This window comes from Nuphar pumila, chromosome 5 (genome assembly GCF_984573655.1).
Source record: "Nuphar pumila chromosome 5, dmNupPumi1.hap1.1, whole genome shotgun sequence".
NCBI lineage: Eukaryota > Viridiplantae > Streptophyta > Magnoliopsida > Nymphaeales > Nymphaeaceae > Nuphar > Nuphar pumila.
This window is the reverse complement of record NC_143253.1, coordinates 43,077,538-43,094,691: the sequence shown is the minus strand read 5'-3', so window position 1 is coordinate 43,094,691 and position 17,154 is coordinate 43,077,538.

Genomic DNA, 17,154 nt, shown 5'->3' with positions numbered 1-17,154 from the left:
AAAGTGAGAACGAACCCAATGATGACAAGATGCATGATCCCAGTTCAATAAAACAACATAGTTTCAGCCAAAAGAGTTTCACAAGTTGCTTAATCCCCTAGGGCTTTCAGAGCCCCAAGTTCAGTTAAGAGAGTTGATGCACTATCATCTACTTTGTTCCAAAGACAATTGTGGGCCAATATAATCCCCTTGAACTATCACATGTCATTTATTGATACTAAAGCAAATTGTTCTTTAAGAATTTAGTTAAGCAGACCTGATCATTACTAACTCCTGTGGTTCATTCTTACTAAGCAAGATGTATTACCCACAAAGAGCCAAAGAATTCCATATGCGTCAACTTCTGGAGAACTGAAATGTTTAAGTGCATATTGCTGAAAAGAAAACTGAAATTTATCACCTTATTGAGAAATATATTTAATTTTTTTTATTGCAGGCAGTGACAAGCCTAGATTGGCCTTCTTGAATTAGTTTGACTGGATAAAAGGAAGAATTAAATACAACACAAATGCAAACAGAAAGCTTCTTTGTAACCCCTAGGCATGAGCGTCTGGATAAACAAAAAGCTTCTTTGCAAACAGAAAACTGCTTCTTTATAATCACTTCATCTTCAATTTGCTTCTAACACATGCCTGCATAGGCGTGAGCTGTTGCATTAAACCTCATGAATCCTGGCACTCTTTGGATATGGAGAAAAACCGTGGCAGTACCCCTTTGTTTTAGCTGGATCAGAATCCTTTCTGCCACTTGTGCTTCTCCACCTAATCAAACAACAAAGCAAAAAGGAATGGATTGCTTGTGTGCAGTACAAAGTGTTCTTGTTATGCCATACTGAAAAATCTGAAATTCATTGTCAAAGGAAATGAATGCAAAGAACGTTATTATATGAATCAGGACGGGTCACTGCAGCATAACTGAAATAAATATTGCAATTGAAGGTAAATGGATTGTACTTGAATTTAAAAAGATTAACAAGCTTCACAAGATCAAAAGTAATGATGCCAAATAGCTCATTGTTCAGTCACTTGGTGAGGATGCAGGCATCTGTGACAACCATAAAAATGTAAAAACAAATGGTACACATTCAGTTCAGTTATGTAAGTGACACTATGTTGCCCAGCAGGAAAAACTGCCAATCATCAGCACCCTAACTAGTCAAATCTTCCATGGACACCTCACACAAAATATTGATATAACATTTTCAACAAAATTACAACATCCAAATGGCAAGATCACCTTTTACTAAGATTTGTAGTAGCTCTTTGGATGACAGTCACAATTAATATCAACCGAGCTGCAGATGATACTTGAAGTTATCACAACCAAGATGGCAGTCAATTCAAGTATAAAAATTTGAAAAACCAACCACTGAAAGCTACAACTTTGCACTATCAACACCTTTAATGAAGTAATAACTAATAACATTGAAGCTTGATTCAAGATTTTTCAAAATTAACAACTTATTTTCACTTGTAGTCAATAGACCTGCAATAAAAGATTCGACAAAGCTAATATTATCATGGGAGAAAACCAGGATGAGAAGTGAACCTTTGTAAGGATAATAAAAAGTCATCTTAGCAGCTTACTTTTGTTAACTTTTGAGGCTCTCTACTTGTTTAATTTTCAGGTCAAATCACTAAAAACATTAAGAAATCAAGTGTAGAATTAAACCAGCATAACATTCTCTCAATGATAAATTCTAGAAAAAGGTTAGACTATATTTCAAGACACATTACCAGGCCAAAAGTCTATTTGAAGGCTCAGGATATGTAGATTCAGCACAATTATGTTGATTGATGAGCCAATCAAGGCAGAGTCAACCATAATTCATTCTAGCTTTGGATCTGACTAGGCCTTGTACAAGATAGGTTCAACATATAGAGTACTTACTGTATCTTTGGATAAAAAAATAAGGGAGAACAAGAAGCAATCATTCTGAACACAATGGAATCAAAGATATACATTGTTGTGAAGATTCTTGTGAACATAAGGACCACCAGAAATGTATACTAAAAAAGATAACATAAACCATTACTAAAAATTAATCTGGGTGAAGTTCTTGTTTTAATTCAAAATTGTAACAATTGGAAGCACACCAATAGAAGAGGAGATGTTAGGTTGACATATTTGTTCCATAATTGGAAAATATTTCATGCTTGCTTATTATTGCTGAAAAGAAAATAATATATGGAAGATCCTATAAATAGGAGATAATTTGGCAATGGCCAAGTAAATGACCTAAGCCAATTTCTCCAATGAAACAAATGCTAAACCAGGTGACCTTAACTTATTTTTTCATAAGTGTTAGATTCACACCATTTCCAAGTACTACAAGTTAAAACTTAACATATAAAAAAACTTAGCAAGTAATGAAAACCTAAAAAATAAGCTAGAAGCCTTCTAGGAAAGAAAAGCTAGAAGCAGGTTTAGTTGTCTCCAAGAAACTTTCAAGGATGTAATTTCCACATTGAGTAGCTATTATCTGCACAGAAGGATGAGCATTGAGCAACAACCCTCTAGATGAGCAGATTTTGTATGAAATGTAGAAAAAAATTATTCATGTAATGTTCCATTTGCCTGCTGAATTCTAACAGTAAGCAAGTCACTTGAAAACAAGTCTGCTGAAATGGAAACAGTTCTTCCATCAAAGAATTTGTACATAATATTTTCCTTAATTCTCAGTTTTTTCTAGATGCTATACTCTGTAGCTTTTTGCACATCGATGAGAAATGGACTATCATAACTAACGAAATAAAAGAACAGTCATGACCTGTCCACTTAAAATATATGTTGTATACACTTACGGATGTTACAAGTTCTTGTTGGGTTTTCCCTCCTTATTTCTGTTCGCCGCACTCCAAGCCCTATACGCTGCAGTCTCTTTCAAGCACATTGCTTGGTCTTGTTGAGGACGCTTTCGTATTCACTGGACAATGATTTGTAGAAGTCCTCTCAACTGAATGACGATTCAGCTGTTCAGAGTTTGTGGATCAGCGATTTGTGGTTTGGGCTTGGAGCTGCGTAAGTCGACTTCGTATTCGCTGCATAGCGATTTGTGGTTATCGCGGGATAGAGATTTGTGCTGTCAGTCAGACAACGATTTGTGGTATCACTGGATAGTGATTTGGTTATCGCGGGATAGCGATTTGTGCTGTCAGCAGGACAGCGATTTGGAGTATCGTTGGATAGCGATTTGTGGCTTCAGCTGGAAGTCGGTTCATGATATCACTACATGGCGATTTGTGGTCATCGCTAGATAGCGATTTGTGGCATCGCCGCATAGTGATTTGCGGGTATTGCTGGAATAGCAATTAGTGCTTCTGACACTTCATAAGTTGTGCCAGACATTTAGTCTTTTCGCGTTTAATGCGGGTCTCGTCCCCTATATATAGGATGGATGAGAGAAATGATTGATGACTTTTTAGTGAGAGCTTTGCAGAACGCGAAAAGGCAGAAAGTGTGAGGAACACTTTTAGGGCACCGAAAAGGGTGCGAAGAGAGCAAGGGTAAGAAGTGTTGTTGCACTTCTTTCAGGACAGCTTCGTCAAGTTGGTTCTTCAGTTCTTTTGTTCCTTGTTCTTCAGTGAGGTATATCCTCTTGTTTGTTTATTACACCTTGTGTCTTTGTAAGGCTTATGCCTTTTGGCCACTCTTGTAATCTTTGTTTGAAGATAGTGGAAGGTATTGACCTATCGGTTGCCGTGGACGTACCTCAGTTGAGAGGGAATCACGTAAATCGTTGTGTGTTGTTATTTTTTTTCCGCTATTAGTTTAGTTTTATTACTTCCACTGTCATCGTCGCATTGTTTCCATTGATTCACACTTATGGGGAAGACTCGATCCGTCAGTTTGTTTCCGCTTTATCCCTAACAGTTCTGAATCAACAAATCAATAGGGGAGTGGGTGGGAGTATTTTTCTCTTTCTCCACTAACTGTTTCTGCATAGGCTTGACGCCCAAAACTCTCCATTTTTTCAATTAATTTTCCAAGGGCCTCTGATTTGTTTGCTAGTTCCATGAGAACCTTGATTCTCTTGAAAGAAACATTACTAGGCTTTTGTCCCTTGTTTATCATCTGAAGAAAACATTTCTCTAATTCAACTAGCATACCAAGATCATAAAGCATGTTAAATAAAAGAGAACGAGAACTTGAGCTTGTTTCCCGTTCCGCGGGAAAACAGTGGCTTTCCCACAGGAAAACCCTCTTTTATGTGAAGGGGGAGTAGAAGAGGCGTAGGAGGTGGAAGAGGAGCGGCAGGCGGACGAGGGGTGGCAGGCAAAGCGGAAGAAAGGGCGGCGGTGGCAGTCGAGGCAAAGGAAGAGGTTTTCCTCTGCAGAGCAGCGAAAAGAGAGAGAGAGAGAGAGAGAGAGAGAGAGAGAGAGAGAGAGAGAGAGAGAGAGAGAGAGAGAGAGAGAGAGAGAGAGAGAGAGAATGATTGTACTGTCGATGCCCAACTTTTTTGGATAATTTTCTCTTTGCACTTGCGAACCCCACTCAGGTTCTCACGATATATAGGTATGATACATTTACTTTGCAACCATTTAATAAAAATTTATTTTTCAAATATTTACAAATACACACACACACACACACATATACCTATGAACTTTAAATACTCTTTAAAGAGTTAACATTTGCAAATACATGTTTTGAATTTTGTTGATGTATACACTTTGATGTGACCTCTGCAAATACAGTATGACCTTCGTGAATATAACCTATGAACCACCTTTAACTAAATACTCATTAAGGAGGTTCATACTGTTGTGAATGTTCTCGCTCATCCATGGATATCTTCGTGATGTTCACAAAAATGATTCATGAACATCCTCTGTATATGCGGATCTGGCGCCTCATTTACGTACTTTCTGAACATTCGCACATTGGACATGAGATTCGTAAATTTTCTCAAGACTTAAATGTGAATTTTCTCTTATTTTTGCGAATGTTAGTACCAACATTAAATGTGTTGCTTTGTTTTTTTTTAAATGATAGTTTGCATTTTAGAAATTTTTTTGGGGTCCACAATCCCTTTTGCCCTATTGTGTTTTCCTTGACAAAAAATTTCAGCGTTTCAGACAAAATTCTAAAGCGTTGTTGCTTTCTCTCTGCCATATAACAACATTTCATCAATGACTTTTTGAAATAGTTATTTTTTAAATTTTTTGGCATGAAGTAGTTATTTAAATTGAACATTGGCATGAAGCAGTTATTTTGTGAAAGAATTACATGGTTCTCAAATTATTTTTGCATGTTCAGTAGCCTATTCTATTTTTTTGTTTATTTAGTTCATTTTCATATGAGTCTCTGTTTTTCGCTTTGTTTATGTAATTTTGTATGCCTTCATTTTCATGTGGTTGTTTATCTGATTTGGTCATGAGCTTTACACTACAAAAAATTTGTATTTAGTGCATTGATCTTTAAATTTATTCTTTCTGAGAAATGTATTGATCATATTTTTTATTATTAAATTTGTTTAATATAGTTATTTTTGAGAAGTGACTGATGGATTATAAACATAGTCATGCTTATGAGCCTATACTTTTTCATAAAACCTTATATGAAAAAGTTTACATGAGGAAGAGTTTCTGAAAGTTGGCAAAAGGTTTTTTGTCCTATCATGTTTTACATAATTGAAACAATAGTGAACCAATCAATGCATGAGTTTTTTCTGTTTTTCATTATTTTTAGTATTTATTTTTTTTGTTTAGTATAAATTATTTTTTATCCTTTTCATTTCTTGATCATCAAATGTTATGCATAATGTTATTAAGATTGATTTCCTGTTTAGAAAATTGTATTATATCTAAAAAGGAAATGGAAAAGAAAGTATAGTAGTAAACCTTTTGTCTCCATTTTAATGAATATTTATTATCTGCTTCATCTTTTTTGTGAGCTTTCATTTTCTTTTGGCATTTTTATCTTACGAAAAAAAAAAACTAAAAAGACTTCTTGCAATGCATATGATTAGGCATCTGCAACATTTGATGTTATTTTTAATGTAAAGAGTTGATGCCTAATTTTGTTAGTTGCTATAAAAATATTTTTTCAATCATCAGCTTATCCATTTTGTTTTTATAAGAAATTCTTTATTTATTTATTATAAAATGATGATTGAAGAGACTCTCATGGAGGCAAAAATACCTACTAATGGAATAGAGCAAACATAACAACTGATAGTTTACCTACTGGTTGATCAAAGCTACTATCTAATACGAAGGAGACTTGACACATGTATAGAAAGAAAACCTGCATTGTGGCCAAAAGTATGGGTGTCTGACATATGGCACAATAAATGCAATATGAGTAAGATGATGCCCAAAAATCTATACTAAAAAAAGAAGCAACCAACACATTCAGTGATAGCAAAAGAAAAGGTTGAGAAGCCTGTGGCCAAAATTATGCCTTTCATCCCTGAAGCACCTAAGAAGGGAGATTCATAAGTGTAGTTAGTGGTGAAAAAGTCAAAGGAGTCATTGACTGAGTTTGAGGTTGTTGGTAACCTCAATGCCTAGCTAATGGAAGAAGGAGACATGATCACCTACAACGACAATGTTGAGATGCAGACGAAGAGTGTGGAAAGGGTAGAAGAAGTACCTCAGCAAGAGGAGGATGCCATGACTGAGGTAGAGAAGATTTGAGATAATATAAAAGGTAGAGATGATAAGATGAAGAATGATGTTGATGGTCCTCAGTCGATAGAGAAGGAGAGTGAGGGCTCTTTTGCAGAAGAGATACCTCAGCAAAATGAGAAAGTTGTGGTGGAGAGTGCATAAGAAGATGCTTAGGAGTTAAAGGAGATGAAAGATCACCCCTTGGTGGAGCAAGTACATGCTTCGAGGAAGAGGTCGTAGAAGCAAACAAGGTTCATCGCTTGTGGACAAGTATTTTCTTCATTATTTATTATGTGCAATATGTTTGTAAAATGTTTGCAATGAATTTCAATGTTAGATTTAATCATTTATTAAATTATTATTATATATATGTTTATATTTATTCTTGCAATTCAATGTTTAAAATTTTATATATGTGTGTGAAGCATGCATATAAGATCACTATTTTGATTAAGCAATTAATTGATTAATCTGTCATATATATGTGAAGTATATTTTTAGGATAAGTAGTCTAAATATAAACATAGATTCATTAAGTTATCGTATATGTGTGTGTGAAGTATGTTTGTAAGATAAGTAGTTTGATTCTTACAATTCAAACTTTAAAATGTTGTATATGTGTGTGTGAAACATGTTTGTAAGATAACTAGTTTTAATATTGCAATTCATTGATTAATTTGGGTATCAATTTGAATTTCAAATGAATTTTACATTATAAAATTTAAGAGCATTTTAATTATGTGTTTAGATTTTCATATAACACTTAGATTTAGATTTGTATTTTAATTTAGAATTTTAATTTTGATTTTAAAATTTAGTTTGAATTTCAAATTGAATTTTCTACTTAGATTATAATTTAAATTTTAAGTTTGGATTTCAATTTTAGTTTTAAGTTTTAAATTTATATTTAAAATTGAATTATGACTTTAAATTTGAATTTATACTTAGCTTTTAAATTAAAAATTTGTGTTTAAACTTGAGTTTGAATTGAGATTATAAGATTGGATTTTGATGACTTCTGATACCACTTTGTTTCGTTCTTAGGTCTAGGTTCAAGTTTGATGGGCTTAGGTGGGCTCAATTAGGTTTAGATCAAGAAGTCAACATGGGTAAACAAGGTTCAGTTTACTAACAAGTTTTGATAAAAAATTTGGTACACAACGGTATATAGTAAAAATCTCAAATTTGGAGGGATGATTCTAGACACCTTGGACTAGATACGATCAAAGTTTCAGTGAAAGAATATACCATAATGGGGGCAGTGAAGATGATGGACAGAAAGGACAAAGCCAAACTAGATTTTAAGACATACACATCTGAATTATAAAATCAATATCTCAGCCTAAAGACATCAATAAATTGAGATTTTTTGGGGTTTCAAACTAGATATCTTAAGGTAGAAGGGGTCCAAATTTCTGACTCAGAGGCTCTATGGTTTGAGTTGAATGATTTTATGAAGTTGGGCTAATTTTAGGGTTTTATCAAGGTTCAAGTTTATGCAGCTTTGGGTCTGGTGGGTTCTAAGTTGGGTTTAGGTTAATAAAAGATGTTTGTTCGACTTACTTTACTTAGAATGATTTGTCTAAGGTATGCTACATAGTTTATATTAGCTTGAGAATGTATGTGCTCTACAAAATTGGATTGAGAATATGAAAATAACGTTGGGTCGATGTAATCATCGGTTGCAGAAAAACCTTGATCCAGTTAGTGAGCTTGACCACAAGGGCCAAGTCACTAAGGTAGGTCAAAGAAAAGTCCCGGAGAGAGAAAGAGATCCTTGGGGTTAGAGGGATATGAGATAAAGGAGGGAGAAGAGCGAGAGGGTCACACCCTTAGAGAGATAGAGTGAAAGAGAAAGACTTTAATTCATTTCATAATTCTATGCCTTAAACCAAATACAATTCATCTATATATAAGCCTAGGAAGGGCTCTTAAAGCCAACACATAACACAAAGAAAATTAATTAAATAAAGCCTAAATATAAATAAACCTAGGTTACCTTAGTTGCAACCTACTTGGACTCTCATAAGATAGAGACCATTCTCCCACCCCATTTGGTTTTCTCATGCCCCACATTTGGAAAGGGTTCAAAGGGGCTACACCAGTTCCATGATGACCTTTTAAGGCTAGTGGGAACACCAAGGAGGTGGGGCTTACTTGCCTCCTTGATTATTCCAAGATGGTCTTCCCACATGTGGGTCACACTTGGATGAATGTTGGGGTAAGGTAGTCCCTTTGGGATGAACCCTACATATCCTACTTGGCTGCCCTAATGATGTGGTATCCCAAGGGTGGGTCCTATGAGCTATTAGAGCTCGGAGTTCAAATATGGATCAACAACAATTAAATCTGTCTTAACCATTTGGTGCAATAAATTTGGATCTAAGTTTGCCATTCTTAGATATATTTCAATATCTCTAAATAACAGATGTAGATCGGGATCTTCCACAAATTAGCCTACATCATCCCCTCCTTGAAGATTACCTAGTTCATTGTTATAAACAAAAATTCAGAGAGGGCACCAAATTGAGAGCTTCAGGATCCAACATATAGTTAAGGGGGTTTTCCAAGTCAAAGTGGAAAACTAAGAGGTGATCCGGTAGTTGACATGACAAATCTATATAAAAAAAACTCAAATGTCACGTCTTTTTCCTATTAAATCAAGAAATAAGGGTATGAGTCTCATAAGAAAGACATATAGCATACAATAAGAGTTTCCTACAAGAAAAGAAACTTACCTTATAGATGCAGACACTTAGTACCAAGAAGAAGGAGGAAAATGAAAGAAGATGGCTACAAAGGAGGAGGCCCAAAGTCAACATAGTGGGGGTCATCCACTGTGAAGAAGGAAAGAAAGAAATAAAAAAAAAGTTTGGGGCACCCCCTACTTTTCAACATGCTACAGACCTATAAGTAGACCCTATTCCCCTACCTCAATATTTTCTAACTCTCTACGTAAGTTCTGAAACCTGATACATCCTATCAAAAACCCTGACTTAACCGTAGAGTCTGTTTCATACTTTTGGATGTCTAGCAGCTTAGTCAATGATCCAACACTGGTATAAGACCCTTTCATACATCCCTAAGCCTCTCTAGGACCCCTGATCCAAGCCCCACAACTTTTAAAATCTGTTATATACTCAAACCATTCACAAAGCCCAAACCACACCTACCTGATTAGTCATTTTTCTTATTTTCATTTGTACTACCCTGTTTGCTACAAATGAGGAACCTCTGGCCTCTCTACCCATAATGTTCATCGGGGTGCAAACCATAGAATACCTAAACCATAGGTCCCACTACAAAAATCATATAGGTTTGATCCACTTGAGTCCATCGAACTCCGGTTAGAGTACTCATCTACCATAAGTTCTGAATTTTTGATCGACCTTCTTTTGATCCCAACAACTGTTTGTATTGCACAAACCTCAAATTTTTTTAGAGTACAATGGAATGGTATTAGAGCGAAGTTTATACCATGGTAGTACCACAACACCCTCATTTGGAAAAGATCAAATAAGCACGCCAACACGTCGAGCAAATATAAGCCAAACTTTTTTTATAATGCTAAGAGAGCGCAAAATATTTGGAGCGCATTGAGAAGGCTATAATAGTCTTGGATGGTCACATCGATGTCATCCCACCCCACTCATCCAGTCATGCCAACCAAAACTTCGTGTTCATTGGAGTTGCATAGCTCAATTCTTAAGGAGCCATCACACGACTATACACGTGGTATGGGTAAGAAACCACATTTTGATATTCTTCATTTTTTTAGTGAGAATGTGCACAAGTGGATTTTTAAACTCAAGTACTTTTTTACTTGCCACAACATGCCACCCGAGGCATGAGTTGTTGAACTGGTCACTCACTTAGAGGGTAGCACTCTGCAATGGTACGAGTGGTTGAACATCGTACATGGTAAGCCCTCGTGGGCTAGTTTTGTGGAGTGTGTTATAGAGATGTTTGGGCCTACGGTGTTGGTCAACTAGTATATGAAACTTAAAAACCTCAAGCAATAGGGCAACTTGGACGAGTACCAAGCCAAATTTGAAAATCTTTGCACACTTTTGCCCCTTTCTGACGAGAAGACCTTGTTCAAATCTTATGTTAGCGGATAGTATGATGACCTTTGTATTGAGGTCCTAATTGCAATAGTGAGAAGCCTGAAGGAGACCTATAGAGTGGCCAAGCTTCACGATGAGAAGAAAAGGTGACTCCAAGCAATGTGAAGATTGAATCAACCAACTGATTTCTGTGTTCACTCTTAGGGTAGACCACCCAAGTTTGGTGCATCCAAGGAGGTCCTGTCAACTCCTAAAGTGGATCCGATCATGCATGCATAACATGAAAAATATATAAAAAATGGCATATGCTTCAACTGCAAAGAGAAATAGTTCAAAGGTCATACATGCAAACACTACCATACTTTTCAAGTGGTAGAGCTTGAATTCAACAAAGATGAACCACCAGATGAGAATCATCAGATGAGGCAGCAAGCAAAGATGACTCTTGCCACGATATCTCCTACCATGCACTCTCGGGCATCTCTACGCCCAACTCCTTGCATATATGGGGCTTGTTGAGTTCTCAAGAGGTAAATATTCTCATTGATACAGGAAGCACCCATAACTTCGTCTGCAATGATATAGTTCTAAAGATCAAGTGCAAGTTTAAAGAGCACCCTATTTTTTATTTGATGATGGAAAACAGGTCACACCTCAAGTGTGTAGAGGTCTACTTGGATGTATGTTTGCAATTTCAAAGAGTGAAGTTTGTGTAGGACCTATACGTCTTATATATCCATGGTCATGCATTGGCTACAAACGTTGAGAAAAGTAGCCTAGATTTTTTTTTTATGATGGAGATGACATTTTGGAATAACGAATGGGATGTCATACTTGTTGCTATCAGACTTCCTACAACAGAAGAAGTGTAGCCAAAAGGGGTCTTAAAATTGTTGAAGGGCACCCAATGTGTCAATTTGCTCACCGCCTAAGAGATGGAGTCAAAACCGACCCCGATTCTCGTAGATGTCCCTACCAATTGTACCATAAAGTGTGTGTGGCCTATGAAGATGTGCACAAGATAAATTTTCAAAATCATGAGGCCCTCTATGAGTTCCTAATCATGCCTTTCGGATTGACCAATGCACCGGCCACCTTCCAAGTAATTATGAATAACATTTTCAAACTGATGCTCTAAAAGTTCATGCTAGTCTTCTTTGATGATATTTTTGGTATATAGCCGTGCTTGGGACACACACTTGCATCATATGCGTGTTGTTTTGTTTTAAAGATCTTGCTGGAGCACCATTTGAGTACTAAGACATCCAAATGCCTCTTTAGACAAGTTGAGGTAAGCTGCCTTGGCCATCTCATTTTCGGTTTGTGGTGTTTGAGCCGATCTGAGGCGATGCAAGTATGACCCAAGCCACAAACCGTGAGAGCTCTTCGGGGTTTCATAGGATTGACCAGATATTTGTAAGGGATTATGATCACATTGCTTAGCCCTTACTTCTCTCTTAAAAAAGGATGAGTTTGTGTGGTCTGACAAGGCTACTGATGCATTCGAGAGGTTGAAGGATACGATGTATCACACACTCGTGCTTGCCTTGCCAGACTTCTCCAAAATGTTCATGGTGAAGACGGACAATTGTGATAGTGGGGGTAGGTATTGTCCTCTCCCAAGAGGAACACCCCATTGTATTAATGAGCAAGGCCTTGCCTGATCTGAGTCAAGCCTTGTCTACTTACGACAAGAAGATGATTGCTAACACTTGTTGTAGAGAAGTGGTGCCTCTACCTTCTCAAGTGCATGTTTATTTTACGTACTGACCAACATAGCCTTAAGTATTTTTTTGGGCAACGGATCACCACCGTCAACTAGCAAAGGTGGGTTGCAAAGTTCACGGGATATGACTTCGAGATTAAGTATAAGAAAGGCATAAGAAAACAAGGTCATCGATGCACTTTTTTGATGATTCAAAGAGCCATCGAGCTTGCACACACCACTATTGAATGTAATATAGATCAGACCGTTCAAATGTGTTCAACATGCTTGGTTGAGTGGGGATTGACTCTATTGCATGTGTTCAACATGCTTGGTCGAGTAGGGATTGATTCTATTGCTCATGAAAATCGGCTACGCCACTATTGTGTGTGTTTCCTGTAGTAGGACCTACCAGGAAAATTGATCAAGTGGTCAAATAAACCTATAGATGTGATATATATGTCCTGTTTGGCAAAAAAAACAAAAAGACAGAAGTTTGATCATATGATTGTCATGTGCGATTAAGAAAGGTTTCAGGGTCTTGAAAAATCAAAATCCACAATGTGGTAAACTTTTGTCACAATAAAAAAATATCAATTTTACATAAAAAAAAATGATTGAAGGTATATCCCTGGCAGATGAACCATGTTGAACATGGATATCGAGTCAAACTGAGAGAGTGGTCATTGACTAATTCTTTCAAAAATTGGCAAACAATTTTACAAAAAAATACAAAAGTTAGGGTGGGATGGAGGTATACATATTACATCTTTTTCAACTGGAACTACTTTTAAAATAAGGAAAAACCTTTTTAAGATAGCTGGCTAGATCTCATAGTTTTACTCTCCTTAAGATGAGCAATTTTTTTCTTTCACACGAAGGCAAAGGATCATGTTCTTCACCAAATTTATAAGTCATTGGATTGTGAGCAAATGCTTTCATGCGTGGAATATTAAAAGGTACCCTAAGATTAGGTTATTCAAGTAAGAAAGCCATTCAATCATTCTCAAGAAAGGGAAAGACACATCGCAACTTTTTTGCTTTAGTTTCTCTTCTATAAAACTTTTTTATTGATCCTTCACAGACAATCAATGTATATATGGAACGGTTCAGATCTCCCAATAATCAACACTAAAGCGAAATCCAACCAACTGATGTTGAGCCTTTTCAATCATAAGGTCTCTTTATGCGAAAGAGTAGTGCTAAATTATTTCATCTTTGTGTATGTGTCTATTACTTTTGGAACAAAGAACATAAGTTTCTTAATATTCAACTGTTAACTTGTTGAAAAAAACAAAATTTAGGCTCACTAGTGGCAATCCAACAAACCACATGGGGCCAATTAATTTTCCTATTTTGCCAACCACTTAAGTAATATGGAAGAGTGACCCCTCTCACATCATGAGTTTGGGGACTGCTTCCTAATCCTTAAGGTAAAGCTTGGATTAATATCAGGAAGCATGGTAAATCTCAGGGGTTCTATCAGTGAACAGTCACTGAATAAGGGTTTTATGAGTTTTTTATTTTTTTCTTTAATGTGACATTACAAATACGATGTACATGCTTGATTTTATAAGAATAAACTCTTGGATCATCACATTCCTACACGTAAGTAAGCTTTTATAAGGTTTAAAAATCATAGGAAAACACAACCCAAGTGAACTCCTAGCAAATCATCCATGTTGAACACAAGTATAGTGTTAGATCCATGAAAAACACCCCGAAAACTCCTGTTCACTCGTTACGTGCACCTAGAAAAAAAAAAGCAAATATATGCTCCTCTAATATCAAATTCTCAATTAGTCACCATTGATTGGGGCAGGTTAGCTTGTGTCATTTCTTTGGGGTCTCATTAACGACAAAGTCAGGGATGGCAGTGGACCAGGGGAAGCTGGGCCCCACCACGCCTCGCCCTGTTTGGACCGGGGATGAAGGGTATGAAACGGGGATGGAGGCAGGGACGAAGGTTAAAATCCATCACCGTTCGGGGATGGACTTACACTTTTCCCCGCCCCGCCCCCGCCTAGCCGCACCCCTCCCCATCCTCAGTCCTTCTAAAGGATGGCAATAGACTATGGGGTTAAAGGGCTCCGCCCCGCCTCATCCCCGTTTGAACCGGGTATGGAGGACATGAAACAGGGATGAAGGCGGGGGTGGAGGTTAAAATCCATCCCCGTGCGGGATGGAGGTTCTAATCTTGAGACAGGGCGGGGGTAGAGACCCTGCCCCCCGCCCTGGTCCCCCGCCCTGGTCCATTGCCATCCCTAAAGTCAGAAGCCTTATTATCGTAAGATGAAATATTAGAAAGTTGGTAGGCTGTCAAAGCCAAGTGGTGTATTGAATCATTTTAAGAAAAGGTGATCGGTCACATAGCCAAGCCATTGTTTTGCGTTTATAATAATTCGATGGACGATACCTAACTTACAGAACTTTGAAATGATATAGAATGCCCTTAGGGTATTCTCTAGGATGCCATCTGTACCTTCAAGTCAAATACCTTGGTCCTACGATATTTGTATTTATGTATACGAGATAATGCATGTGGAGAGAGAGAGAGAGAGAGAGAGAGAGAGAGAGTACTGGTAATTAGATGCGTTAATGTGAGAATAATAGTATTAAGTCAGAAGTGTTAATCTTATATTATAGGCCATGTATTTAGTAATGCCATAAATCTCAATATGGATACTTTCCCTGCGAGAGAAAATCTCGTGATAAATGAGAAATTATTGTTTTTCTTTAAAATGTCAACATATATAATATTAACAACATATGCAAAATAAAAGCCAAGAAAGATAAAGAGGTGTTCGTAGCATATTAATATAGCAATAATGTCACAATATATTTAGAGGGTTAATATTTGGTCAGGTGACATGATGCTTGAATGAGTTTTTATTTATCATGAAACTAACTTTACAAATGTGATCTATATGGTTTTGGTTAGTTGGAATCTGCTCTTGGATCTCCTTATTACACATAACTAGGATTTTATGAGGCTTCAAAAATCAACAGCATATTTTTTTTAGAAAAACACAATTCAAGAGCCAATCCTTAGTACGTATCTGGATCATACCGGACACATCTATGAGGTCCAATTGAGTCAAACCAACCTTACACCTATGATTTCAATTGAAGTCACTGCTGTGACCAAATACTACCTCATATTTAAATATAATTATACACTTTTTTTGGTATTTAATCTGAATTAAAAAAAATTATGATTGGCTAATCCTGTTTTAAATTGCCATGATATAATCTCGATTTTCAAAAATATCATTTATGTTTTGCGATGAGAGAGAGAGAGAGAGAGAGAGAGTGGGGCCTGCAAGGATCTCAAAAAGAGTCGGTGAGACAGTGTCACCTGTCCTAGTTCCAGGACTGAGTGGCATGGGCGTGAGTCGTGACCACAGCGGTACAAGAAGACAGAGGTTTGGCGGGAAGGTGGGTCCCACTTAAAACCCTTTGGTGGGGCTGCGGTGTAAACGGTGAGAAAGTAACAGCCACGTGTTTAGTCCTTGGGTCTTTCTGCCAACCACACCCTCTCTTTTGTCTAGTATTTATTGGACCCTTGTCATCTATCTTTCAAGGGGCCAAAATTTCTATAATCAGCTTCTGGTCATCGTCACACATAAATCAGCATTGCCTCCTCTGATATAAGTTTGGCAAACAGCAGTTTTCAATACACATATTTTTTTATATTTATGAAGGAAAATCCCGATTCAGATGGTGGAACCAGAAGAGACTGCCGTATCACTCATCTTTAGAGTTTATCTGTGTTCCACCCGGAAACCAATCTTATTCAGGCTGAGTTTGGTGTTCCTGCTATTAGCAGGAAATTTGAAAATCTAAAAATTCTGACTTTTTTTAGTAACAAACACACCCTAATGGTTCTTAATGTTTTAATTGGATTGTTCATGGTTTATAAGATGTCCAATTCACTATGGCAGTTATGGATTCATAGTTTGACCCAGTGTTGTGAGAGGCGTAGGCCTCAGTACCTGAAGCGTACGCCTCAGTACCTCAGAGGCGAGGCGCACGCTCAAGGTACTGAGGCGTGCTGTGATGCGCAAATTGCCCCTCATCAACCTCCAGAACCCCCTCCTTCATCCCCAAGTCTTCCTCCTCCGCCCGATTCGTCGGTTGTGCTAACCCCAAGTGCCGGTGGATCCACCGCCACGTGCCGGCCAACTGCTCCTCCGCCGCTCCCTGCCTCCCCTCCCACCGCTTCACTTCCATACCAGTTGTGAGAGGCGTACGCCTCAGAGGCTAAGTGCAGGCTCAACGCCTCGCTTCACCTCATCGCATTTAACAACCTTGGTTTGACCTCTTGGGGAGCTGCAAACCAGGTAATCAACTGTTAGGCCGGAGTGTAATTCGGATTAACTAGCCTTAATATAGCATTATGTAGGCCACATTAAGTCGCAAATATAGTGGAACTATCTCGCTCAAAAATGCATTGACTCAACTAAGCCTAGGAAACAAAATGCTAACTCATGACTGGGCGAGCTTGTAATGAGAGTTCGTGAAATAGGCTTGGCAAGCCACACAAGGAGGACAAGTGCTCAGCTCATATAAGCTTGTTAGCTAGTAATAAATATACTTTACATACATTTTAAATAATAGAATGCTGCTGGTTGAAGTACTTGGCTTACAAGCCATAAGTTTAGAGTTTCAAATCCTATTGCTTACAGCTTTGAAATAATGTATTTATTTGTTAAATGAGCCAGATTGAGCTCCTCTCAATAGGTTAGAGTTCAATTTCCATTATTTT